Below are 13,273 nucleotides of genomic sequence, written 5' to 3' on the forward strand. Positions count from 1 at the left end.
AGTAGCCAAATGAAAATGAGAACCCACCCTTCGGAAGATGAAATACGTTTCATAGGCACTTAAGCTGCAGAGGGTGTTCTACACTCATCACAATTCTCACCAGGAAGGAAGAAAAATATGCAGTCAAGCAAAACCTGGTATGGATGGGTGGTGACTTGCTCAGGTTTCTAGCCTCATTCAGTAAAAGAAAGCTATCAACACTCTTCGAGGATGATTGTACGGGACACTGACATGTGCGGTAAGCAAACTGCTACTTTTGTAAACAGTTTGTCTTCGCAACTTCGGTTACGTTACCGTACTATAGAATTTGGTTATTCGTTTTAGCTGGATGCTTTACCCAAAATGACTGATAACTCACAGCCACGTCATGAGGCGAGGTCCCTTTGTTGTACTGCGACGGTTTCGGCTGGAGGTCCGAGCCGGCCAGAGAATGTGAACGGTCAGGTTAGCGTGTTGGTGGAGAATAATGACTCAGGCCACCACCGAGTAACATCACACACATACACGAAAACTCCTGTCCTCCGCCCCTTTCTCCTTCCCTCTAGAGGGCTAGGGGTGCGGCGCAATGATTCAGCGCCATCCAAATCGGGGAAGGGAGGTAGAGGACAGGGGGACGGGGGTTTGACTCAGCAAGTCTAGCCTTCTCCCACAGGACTGAGCAGCGCTGCACCGCTACACTGCCATGTGTCCTATTCCCCCTCTCATCTGAGTCCCACTGGTCTGACTAAGGGGACAGGGATACGAGGCTTCTCTGACCACTGGTAGCCCTCAAGGCCCCTGTGTGTGAGTAGAGGAACCCTGGTCACGTGGGGGGCCATCATCAAAGTAACCCCTGTGTGACGGCACATTCTCATCAACCAAAAAAGCAGGGATTTCTTCGGTTCATCACAGGAAAACGATCTCTTCAACAGATCCTCAACAATTATTCAATGAGTGTTGAGTTACAATGGAATTACAGAACTCCATTCTGAAATGTACGCACTTGCCACAGACATTATGTAACTAGAACTAAGCATCTCCAACCAAACACCATTCCATCTTACTGCTACAGTCTGAACCAGAGAAAATAACTGTTATGAATTCTATTTTGATGGCCTGAAAAGCCTTCATAAAGCCACAGATGATATCTTAGTTACTCACAGTATCTTGAAGAGAAGCAGGAAGTAGATCAGGGTCAAGGGTCATCAATCAGTTTACGCACTGTTCTGCCAGTTCAGTTCATCCCTGTAAAAGAGCAACACAGCAATGTTAAGTAAACGGCATTAGTAGCCAACTAAACTAGAGCCACTGACCTATACAAATGTAGGATCTTAATTTGAGCCAGTTTGCTACAGCAGGAAAATAATCCTGCAGCAACAGGAACTGTGAATTATTATGTGAATTATAATGAATTGACATTTATTGTAGGGGTTGATCAATTTTTTGTTAGGGCAAGTTTGCATTTCCTGCTGCAGGAAAATACTCAGCAACAAAAGAGGGATCAAATTAAGATCCTACATCTGTACGAGAACTCAAAGAACAATGGGAATCCTGGGTATAACCTCGGTCGTCTGTAGTGCCCTGAAGCATGGTGGCCAGGCTCACTCAGCTCAGTTTGTCAAAGAGGGTTTTAATACAGATTGGTAAAGTGGGGCATGTTAATGAGATAATAGTGCCAGGCTAATACTCTGATAACTCTGCTGGCCACTTCACGTCCCCCTCGACAGAGGGACTAGGGAGAGTGCAGGTCTGTAGAGTGGGACTAAAATAACCACTTCGGACAGGATGGACACTCTCATCACCAAAGTTCCCTCGAATTGTTCCCGTCACTGAGCATATTTCAGGTCTGCTGAGCGCAAACTTGAACGTTGTGAAAATTCTGTGCAAATTCCAGTGTGTGTTTACTGTGAACACTGAGGCTGTAACCGCTTTAAGTTAGGTTTTGACAGTTGCCAAGTAGGCTACTGTGGCTACTTGATCATAATGTAGGCCTACCAGAGTGGCCTACCATCAAAAACAATGGAGAAAATGCTTCCCATAGCTTGGAAATAGCTGTTCTATCATTCAGACTACAGTAGCAGCCAACGTGTGGTGTTCAATGTAGGACTACATTCCATGAGGCTTTGGGGGGAAAAACATGCTGGGCTTTGACATGAACCTGTTTATCCATTTGTCCTTCAGACAAGGAGGTGACTGAAAATGTTGTTGTGTCGTTTGATGCAAGGAACCACTTGACCGTTATTACAGAGAATCAGACAAATGATGCTACCCTCTTAGCTTATTCTAGTTTGCCTCAAAATACAACACTACCCCCTTTAAGACAAATACAAGCTGTTTTCAAAAATGTCTAGCACTGTACACATTTTGTGCTCTTGTAGGAAAGCAATCACTCCTCGATTGCTGACTACAAATGATCCATAACTGGGCTAATCACTCACTAACTAGCATAGGATAAACTAAATGTGCACGTGGCTACATGCAGCTCTCGCTCCGATCTCAAAACAAGCGCATAACATGTACGTGCACATTCCTTTTGCGACGCTCGCGTCTTGTGGTCAGCATGTCACAGGGTAAAAGTTCAATCTCCTGCTGCTGATATTTCTACTGCAGGGCAGTCTCGGGGCTACTGCGTGCACGCGCGCACTTTAGAGGGAACATTGCTCATCACCACATAGAAGACCTACTGCAGGTGTATTCACATCGTACCCTGGAGGACCGAAGTACGGCTGGCTTTCTGTTCTACCTGATCATTAATTGCACCCACCTGGTGTCCCAGGTCTAAATGAGTCCCTGATTAGAGGGGAAGAATGGAAAAAAGCAGTGGAACTGACTTCCAGGTTCAGATTAGGATTTGATGGACATACAGCAACCAGAAAGACAGACACACAATCGCCAAGTCCAGTGGGTCTACTACTCTCTTTGCCCACGTGATGCCCAGCACCAGTACAGCGCTGACGGGTCAGACTAGTGACAAACAAAATACCAATGTTCTACCTTGTTGAGCAGCAAGCCCAATCAGAGACTGGCTGGTGATGGGACCGTGATGAAGCCCTGCTGAAGGCAGCTTCGCTGTCCAAACGTTGATTGTTATTTATTACATGTATTGCATTGGAGCCAATGAGAGGGTGTTGCCTAACTTTTCTGCTAGTGCTACTGTGTCAGTCAATCACCTTCCGTGGCTCTATGGTGGAGGTAGGGGGTTTCCTGGCTGATTCCCTCCCAGGAAACGGATACGCCAGCTGAGCACTCAACCTGACCTGCAGCGGTGACGACACTGCACCAGTCCCACGGTACAGTCCCGGTCACGGTGACCTACATCCCTCCACCGCTCTCTAACTGAGCATGATGGATGTAGCCCTGCGCTAGCACAGCGGCAGGGAAGGAAGAAACCTCGAGCGGAACCAGTCTCAGAGGTTCACTCTTAGAACAAAAGGTGCTATCTGGAACCTAAAAAGGGTTCTTCGGCTGTCCCCAAAGGAGAACCATTTGAATAACCCTTTTGGTTCCAGGTAGAACCCTTTTGGGTCCCATGTAGGACCCTTTGAACAGAAGCTTCTAGGTGGAACCCAAACGGGTTCTCCCTGGAACCAAAAAGGGTTACCCTATGGGGACAGCCGAAGAACCCTTTTATCTAAGAGTGTAGATGGTGGTGTCTTATCAGCCATTCATCTCCCTGTAATGGGAATACATCAACCAACGTGTCCTCTGATACCATACGCTGTCTGTTTGAAACAGGAGGGCCAGACAAGCTGCCTGCCACAGACTCAAAGGCCTTATTAATACCAGCCCAACATCATATATAATTCATTGAGGCTGAATGGCTACAAGTGCAGGGGCGCGAGTTGTACAGAACAGGGGGTCATCGCTCTCCCCCTGTCACAGAGGATCCGGCTGGCCTAGCCTATAATACTTCATCTTCTCAGTCAGCGCTGCGGAGGGGTAAAGAGACAGAGAGAGAGAGAGAGGGAGGGAGAGAGAGAGGGAGAAAAAGACAGGGGTGGAGACAGGAGCGAGAGAGGGAGGGAGAGAGAGAGAGAGAGAAAAAGAGAGAGAGAGAGGCCAGACCAGACTGCTGAGAATGAATTGTAGGGAGACCATACTGCGGATCATTTGCTAACAGCTTCACACCACACGTGATATACAGTATACAGTATACAGATAGCAGGACTTTTCACATGCATGTCTTGCATTGTTTATTCTTATTCACACTCCCATCACAAACAAACACAATGGCATGCACGCACATACACAAACAGTGCGAGGAACACCTGCTGAGATGCTAGGGAATCACACAGTGTTTATCTGAGAGGTGTGTGTCGGACCTGTTTAATGAGCCCCGTGTCTCCTGGCCTGTTCGCTCGCTCGTACGCACGGACACACAGTCTTCCGGCCTGTTCACTATCTCTATTAAAGAGACCGGTTATGAATCATTAAAGGACCACAGCACCATATTACCGACGCGGGCACGACCCCCGTGTTAGAATAATAACACAGGGGACAGACGGGAAGTGAAGAGCACTGGCTCCGTGTTACAGGGGGGGAGGAGGGAAGAGGTGACGCGGGACACTCATTTGGACACTCCTTTGCTTGTCTCATTATGAGAAGGAGATCAGATTATGCATGCATGATATCGAAACTGAACATATTAGTTCCCCCTAGCCAAAAATGACAAAGATGCGAAAGGAATAATGTCTAGCCTATGTTTACCCACTGAACGACTGTAACGACGTACTGATGGCATGATATTTGTTGTCTGTAGCTGGTGCTGGTTTGGTGATAACAGCGGTGGGTCAAATGAGAGATACAGCGAGAGCCTGTCTATTGAAACAGCATAAAAGGCATCCTGTGGTTTCTTGGCTCTGGCCATGCATCTCCAGCAGGCAGGGACAACATTTAGGAATCTAGTAATGAACCAGTGTCCTTTGTACCCCAGTTGATTAGAGTGTTGGAGAGAGATGAAGGCGGAATGGAGGGATCGACAGGGAGGGAAGAGTGGGACCACAACCAGCCTTCGGGGAGAGAGAGGCCTCTCAAACCCAAATGAACTTGTGACTGTCAGCAGTACTCCAGTCCTCAACCAAGAGGAGAACAGTGGGCAAAACGTACTACACAGTCACTTCTATTATTCACTCACACAACGAACAATAGCCCCTGTGGATCGAGGTGTTTTCCAATCATTTCCAGTGTAATATTTCCAAGGTCACTTGAAATTCAACGTCTTTTTAAAAGACCCACGGGCTGTGTAGCCTGGCAGAGAATTACAGGATGAACTCAGCCGTCCGTCAGTCCGTCAGTCAGTCATTCGGTAGCTCTGCGCCTACGTCGTTCCTCTGTGTGTTACTACAGAGAACTAATATTAGCATATGTGATAGCCTCAAATAGAGGAGAGCCCTCTCTCGCTCTCTCCCTTTTAGCAAGTTAATGAAGTCAAGGGGACCGGAATAGCGAAGCAGTTTGTTTAGAATATATAACGGAATAATTTTGCCTTTCAGTAATCTAGATGGTATGGGAAATTTCACTACACCAGCAATAACATCTGCTAAATATGTGTATGTGACCAATAACATTTGATTTGAAACATTTTGCCCATCGAGCACCCGTAGCTAGTACCCGTAGCTAGTACCCGTAGCTAGTACCCATAGCTAGTACCTGTAGCTAGTACCCGTAGCTAGTACCAGTAGCTAGTACACGTAGCTAGTACCAGTAGCAAGTACACGTAGCTAGTAGACGTAGCTAGTACCATAGCTAGTACCATAGCTAGTACCATAGCTAGTACCATAGCTAGTACACGTAGCTAGTACCGTAGCTAGTACCCATAGCTAGGCCTACATGAGTATAAAGAGGGACTTGAGTTAAACTAGAAAGGTGAGAGAGGACACTGGACAGAAGCTCAGGGAGGGATAAAAGAGAGAGGCTGTGTTATATTGACGACATGGCTGAGAGTCCAAGGGCTGGGAAGGGACAAAAGCACCGCTCTTTTCTTTGCTGCAGTGGAGAGAAACTCTCTGGTGAAGGGCAAGAGGTTGGGAGGTCTACACTGCTCGTGTCCTGAGAGGGTTACGTAATCACACTGTCTTAAGTTCTGTCTCGACCACCGTCCACAGCACTGATGATACTTTGTTATACTAGCCACTTGGTCATCTTAGAAAAACCTTACTAAAATGTCACAGACCAATGGACATCTGTACCTTCCTCTCATAACCTGTTAACATGACAGCCATATACGATCATAGATATTCCACAGATAGCAATAGAACAAAGTGGCTACTATCACTTTGAATAAGTGAAGTGATGGCATTCTCTCTTTGCAGTGGCAGTGATGGTGTTTATCTGAGAAAAAGGAGAGGAGGATAGAGAGCGAGAGAGAGAGGAGAGGACAGATTGAGCGAGAGAGAGAGGTAACGATAGATAGAGACAAGCATAGAGAGAGAGAGAGAGGGGATGATAGATAGAGAGAGCGAGCGAGAGAAAGAGAGAGAAAGGGGAGATAGATAGACAGAGAGAGGGAGCGAGAGAGGGGATATATAGCTAGCTAGAGAGAGAGATAGAGAGGGGGAGGAGAGAGAGACAGACAGGCAGACCGAGGATAGATATATAGAGAGAGGGGGGAAGGGAGACAGAGCCATAGAGAGAGAGAGAGAGAGAGAGAGAGAGAGAGAGGAGGAGGAAAGATGGAGAAAGGTAGAGAGAAAGAGCTGAGGAAAGATGGAGAAAGGTAGAGGGAAGGATAAATAGAGGAGAGGATAGATAAAAAAAGAAGAAAGAGAGAGAGAGAGGGGAGGATAGATGGAGAAATGAACCTGGAGAAGAGTCCCCTGAGCAAGCTGGTCCTGGGGCTCAGTTCACAAACACAAATAGACCCCACAGAGCTCCAGGACAGCAACACAATTAGACCCAACCAAATCATGAGAAAACAAAAATAAAATTACTTGACACATTGGAAAGAATTTACAAAAAAACAGAGCAAACTAGAATGCTATTTGGCCCTAAACAGAGAGTACACAGTGGCAGAATACCTGACCCCAAATTACTGTGCAGACTCAGTGAGCATAGCCTTGCTATTGAGAAAGGCCGCCAAAAGCAGACCTGGCTCTCAAGAGAAGACAGGCTATGTGCACACTGCCCACAAAATGAGGTGGAAACTGAGCTGCACTTCCTAACCTCCTGCCAAATGTATGACCATATTAGAGACACATATTTCCCGCAGATTACACAGATCCACAAAGAATTAGAAAACAAATCAGATTAGGATAAACTCCCATATCTACTGGGTGAAATACCACAGTGTGGCATCACAGCAGCAAGATGTGTGACCTGTTGCCACAAGAAAAGGGCAACCAGTGAAGAACAAACACCATTGTAAACACAACCCATATTTATGTTTATTTATTTTCCCTTTTGTACTTTAACTAATTGTACCTCATTACAACACTGTATATATACATAATATGACATTTGAAATGTCTTTATTCTTTTGGAACTTTTGTAAGTGAAATGTTTACAGTACATTTTTTTATTGTGTATTATCTATTTCACTTGCTTTGGCAATGTAGACATATGTTTCCCAGGCCAATAAAGCCCTTAAGTTGAATTGAAGAGACGGTATAATGGAGGCCCATTTGAATCGTTATAGAAAGAGGTAGTGAGCCATGCAGTGGAACCGCACAGTACAGCCCTGCAGATAAGCAACTCTATTTGTACATTATTACGGCTGCAAAACAAGGCAGACAGGCTAATATGCTAACAAGCAACACTAATCTCTACGAGGCTTAAATTGATTCCTTAACAACAGTTCTGTTGTTGTCACCAGCACTAACTCACACCCACAAATCCCCAATTACAATCAAATGGAGAGAAAACAAGTCACCTTGATTATAGTACTATTATATAATATATTATTAACAGCGTACAACACTGAAAGTGCAAAAGTTGCCTTATATCCCTATAAAAGACTATGAGAAATAATTGGAAGAAGCCTATAACACTGTTGCCTGATGCTGAGAAATATGACCACATTGAAATTCATAGTCGTAGCCCTAGGCCTACATTTCCCCCTCCCCCCAAAAAATCGATCCAAGTTTGACAGAGAATTTTCCTTCGTAAAAAGAAAAACCCCGGCTCTTATCAGTAATTACAAAGGATTCACTGTTCCGTTCTCACAAATCATTTCCTGCCATTTAAATGTCACAATGAGTGTGACAGAGTGGAAAACAACACGGCTTTTCTTCTTCGTCACGTTTTACTGCTCGCTGCTGTGTGTGTGTGTGTCCATTAATGTGTGTGTGTCATGCCTGGCCTCACCCTCAAATCAGCAAGACTGTTGAAAGGTTACCATGGGCTGACTTGCCTATGATAAAAAGCCCCAAGTCGCCTCACTCTCAACAGCTATAAATACATCCGTGACTTCAGCAAAACGGACCTAAGGACAGCATGAAAAACTTGTTATCACTCCATGGCAATGTCCTCACGTAATGCTACAGTCATTTGACCAGTCGTAATGTTTTCCTCAGGCACACAATATCGCCTTTATTCACTTGACATGAGAGCACATTATGCCAGGGCATGAAGAGAAAATATACATTACGCTCAGACCATTACAAACGCTGTGGTGCATTATGATCTGTTATTCTAACTGTTATGGGTGATGTGGAGAGAGAAATCGATACGGTTACATATCGGGATATTCTTTTTGATGATGTATTGTATCGTTGTGACAATATCGCGATATAAGTGTTACGCTAGTTTGCTGTACCTGCACCAAATCTCCAGTATAGCTTGATTCCCCATCTTCTTTTTAAATAGGGAGCCCATTTGTTTTCAGCACTTTTATTTCCATGATTGATCAAAACAAATGTTCTCGTGGGTCTCTCTTGTCCGTCTGTAGCAGACATATGGTGAGCAATATGTTCTGGAACATCGAATTGCAATAAAATTACAACACGTAGAATCGTGAGAATTGCAATACATATCATACCGGCACATACTGTAAATATTGTGATAATATCGTATCGTGAGGTCCCTGGAAATTCCCAGCACTAATGGGAACTTCATTAAATTAATGTATAAAAGCCTTGGTCTTTAAGCTGTAAATAGCTACAGTACATGTGTTCTGCATTATTGGGGCATCAACTAATAACACCATCCAAGACAGATGTATTGTTGTCTCCCTAAAAATCGCACAAATGTCCAGCAACGCGAGTAAAAATGTCTCCTCCATGTCTGTTCCATGAGAACGTTTTATACAGCACAGTAGCAGGTCCCCATATTAGGGATAGTCTCATTATAATGATGAGGACTAGAAATGGTGCACTCTGGAGGTTAAAGGTCAGAGAGACACATTAACTGATGGAGAGGCTTCACAACAAGTTCCCCTTAAATCCATAGCCTCTAGTTCTGACTACACTCTCCCCTCCCCTAATCCCTACTTGTCCAAAGCCAGACTAGCCATAGCATCCTTCTGCTCACTCATTTGAAGCCACTAGTCTGCTTTAAAGGGGCTTATAGAATCACAGAAAAGGCCTCTCGAATGTAGGTGGAGGGGACTTTTTCGTTGGCCATCTCCGTGCCTATCGATGGAGAGCTTGAGCAGTTTTCAAAACATGTTTTGGAAATAAAATAGGTAGTCTATAGTCTCTAATATATATATATATTTTTTTTATCAAACGTTCAAATCTCCAAGGCTCTCAAACATGTTATGAATTTGTGCCACTAGTGCAATTCAAAAGGCTAATTGTGGTCCTTTTTATTGCAGATTTGTTTTGTTTTCTATGATTTGTGTTTTGCTTTTCGTGCATTGATGTGCATATTGATGTGTATAGTGTATATTGATGTGTATATTGCTGTGTATACAGGGCTCATCTGTAAAAGAGACCTTGGTCTCAGCATTACTCCCTATCAACAAAAAAAATGAAATACAATTTCAATCTACAATAAACAAAGATGAATAAATTAAAGAATTCGATCAATTAACTATTTTTTTTTTTATCACAAACATCTTTAATGGCATTGTTACCAGTGATCTGTGATCCCAGTATTATTCATCAAAATATCATATTTATGCTCAAAGTGAATACCTCATCAAAGATCTATTGACGTAAAACAACAAAGATAAATCTCATTACTGAAACGATACAGAAACGATAAAGAATAAAAGATGCAATTTAATAAAAGCAAGAATAAAAGCAACTGAACGATTCTACACAACAACCAGAGACTCAACCAAGTTTATAAACGCACACAGTTGCATAGAGCACTGACCTTGGTAACACATTGAAACACCCAATAAGTCAATTGAGGATGTTTGGAGCCCTAGGCACCAACCACTAACCGTCAAAAGGCCAATAGGTTGACTGACTGAGAGGACATACATTTTTGTCCAATGGTGCTTTGTGAAACTATTTGCCGTATTGTGATGTCTTAATTTCCTACTTTAAACCAATCTAAGCCAATCATGTTTTTGGTTATAGGGAAATGGAGAAAGTGTAATAGATTCATTTCAATGTACTACACATTGAACTTAATAGGGAATGAAACCAAAAAGCGTTTAAATAACAGAGAAAAAAGTGTTTGAATAAAATAAAAAGCTCCTGGACCAACGAGAATAGGCATTCAGTTATACATGCTATAGCCTACATTAGTAATAACACATTTTACCTAAGTTTAAAACATGTGGTTATGACAAACACATGTGGGAGAGGTTTCTTTCTAAGGGACAGCAATCACTTTTAGACTACAGAGTGGATTGTAGCCTAGCAGTAGAGCGTTGGGCCAGTAACACAAAGGTTACTGATTTGAATCCCCATGCTACAAGGTGAAAAATCTGTCGCTGTGCCCTTGAGCAAGGCATTCATCGTAATTTGCTCCAGGGGCGCCATACTACTATGGCTGACCTAAAACAACACATTTTACTGCACCTATCTGGTGTATGTGACAATAAAACATTTTTCCCCCCAATAACTTAGCATCCTAGTCATGGATGTATACAGCACTGTAGCCTATTTAGGGAAATGTGAACTTGTATGCCCTTGTCCACACCTGCTGTGCCATGTATAGAATGCCCTTATGGAAAGTCAAACTACAGATGCAATTGCTATTTAGCCTAATAATTGGGACCTCTTCTGGTATCAGAACTGTTGTGTGATGAAGAGCTGTAGCAAGGTTCCTTTCAAATAAAATGTTATCCATCCCATGATCACAGAGATTTGACTGAAAGTTTCTAATAGGCCTAACAGTTGTTTTATTTGGAATATAGGCCTAATGATCCCCATGGTGATGCTAGGGGATGCTATCTCTGTCGTGATGGGAAAAGCTACCTTAACACTGCATGCGATGTGAAATCCAAAATACACTCAGAAGGTTTTGGGGGGGTTATGCAATTTATTAAAGGGCATTAATATAAACAAAGCGTGTAGCCTAGGCTACTGCAATTAACCAGAATGGCTATTTGAATAGATATTTAAACGGTAAACTATAGCCTACGTAGGATAATAGAATAAAACCTGACTGATCTCGTATACAATACATAATATAAGATGCCGGTACTTACAGTATCTGTGGCAACCAAAACGGAATTGTTCTTCTCACAGATTGATCAATCTACAGTTCCTCGTCCTCTGTCAAAACCCGCTCACTAGACACTTGACGGGTGATGTGTGTTCAGACGCGCTTATCCTGAATACCACCGAGCACAACAATAGTGATGAACCGCAGCGAAACTTGGCAGGCAAAAAAAAAAATCTACGCAGCCGGAATGAAAAATGAAGAGAAGCACTGACTTCATTGGATAAGGAAATGTTGGAGCGATGCTGTTGCTTCCTTATTGGACACTAGTCAGACGATGCCTGTCCCGATTGGATAGGAAAAAAATAGGTGGATACGAATAAATTGGACGAGATTGGTGAATTTTGACAAGTGAATTGCGCACGACGATTGGACGCAATCATCCTCATCATTGACTGTTTTCAAACGTGTAATTTATATTATTCTGATATTAAATGTCTTTATAGATCATTGATAAAGGCTTTATGCACTATACATAGATGCTTCACCAATAATTTATCAGCAAAGTCATCATATATAAAGCATCCATAACAGCATAGACAATTACCTATGTATATTCGGAGGCATTATATGCCTTATCAGAGCAAATTTGCCCAGGACCTCATAAAAGGTTATAAAGGGTTTATGAATGCTTCATTAATTGGGGCCATTATTCCTGGTGTGAAAAAAAGTGGTAACAGACTGTTACATAGTTAATAGTCAACACCCTGAACTTCTGTTTGAAGTCCTTCAATGTCAAGAACTTACAGAGCACAAATATTTATTCCATTGCCATGGCTGTGTTTATCTTAATTATGGTTCATCATCATTCTTAAGTGACGCGTCCTCTCAATCATGTAGGCACATGCGCAAAATGGCAAAGTTCCCTTCCCTCCTCATGATCTTTCTTTCTTTTTTTTTCATTTGTTTCAGTATAATTTAAGTGAAACTCCACATTTCATTATAATAAATGACTATCTTTGAAGAGATCAGGCATAAATTATTGCACACTGAACAAAAATATAAAGGCAACATGCAACAATTTGAAAGATTTTACTGAGTTTGTCACGATCGTCTTGAGGATAATGAGTGGACCAAGGCGCAGCGTGTGAAAAATACATTCTCTTTTATTAGAGACGAGTGAAAAACGAAACGAACACTTATAACAAAACTAAACAAAACAACAAACGACCGTGAAGCTACAAACGTAAGTGCAATACAAAAGCTACAAACGTTCTACATAGACAATTACCCACAAAACCCAATGCCTATGGCTGCCTTAAATATGGCTCTCAATCAGAGACAATAAACCACATCTGCCTCTAATTGAGAACCAATCTAGGCAGCCATAGACATACAAACCCCTAGACAATCCAAAAACATATACATTCCCCATGTCACACCCTGACCGAACTAAAATAATAAAGAAAACAAAGAATACTAAGGCCAGGGCGTGACAGAGTTACAGTTCATATAAGGAAATCAGTCAATTTAAAAAAAGTAATCTTATCTATAGATTTCCCATGACTGGGAATACAGATATACATCTGTTGGTCAAAGATACCTTAAAAAAAAGGTAGGGACATGGATCAGAAAACTAGTCAGTATCTGGTGTGACCGCTATTTTCCTCTTGCAGCACGACACATTTCCTTCGTATAGAGTTGATCAAGCTGTTGATTATGGCCTGTGGAATGTTGATCCACTTCTCTTCATTGGCTTGCGAAGTTGCTGGAATTTGGCGGGAACTGGAACGCA

At 42.8% G+C, this 13,273-nt stretch overlaps 1 protein-coding gene across 2 annotated transcripts in view; it reads right to left on the minus strand.

Moving 5' to 3' along the window:
• LOC129840741 (double-stranded RNA-specific editase 1-like) overlaps nucleotides 1-11,713 on the minus strand; it is a 60,531-nt gene extending 48,818 nt beyond the window's left edge. For both annotated transcript variants that reach the window (XM_055908884.1, XM_055908882.1), the window contains exons 1-2: nucleotides 11,525-11,713; nucleotides 1,141-1,224 (exon numbers count right to left, since the gene is read on the minus strand). The gene's annotated coding sequence lies outside the window, so the exon portion shown is untranslated. The remainder of the gene's footprint in view (nucleotides 1-1,140; nucleotides 1,225-11,524) is intronic.
• Between the last annotated feature and the right edge of the window lie 1,560 nt (nucleotides 11,714-13,273).

The sequence above is a fragment of the Salvelinus fontinalis genome, chromosome 41, assembly GCF_029448725.1.
Source record: "Salvelinus fontinalis isolate EN_2023a chromosome 41, ASM2944872v1, whole genome shotgun sequence".
Classification (NCBI taxonomy): Eukaryota; Metazoa; Chordata; class Actinopteri; order Salmoniformes; family Salmonidae; genus Salvelinus; species Salvelinus fontinalis.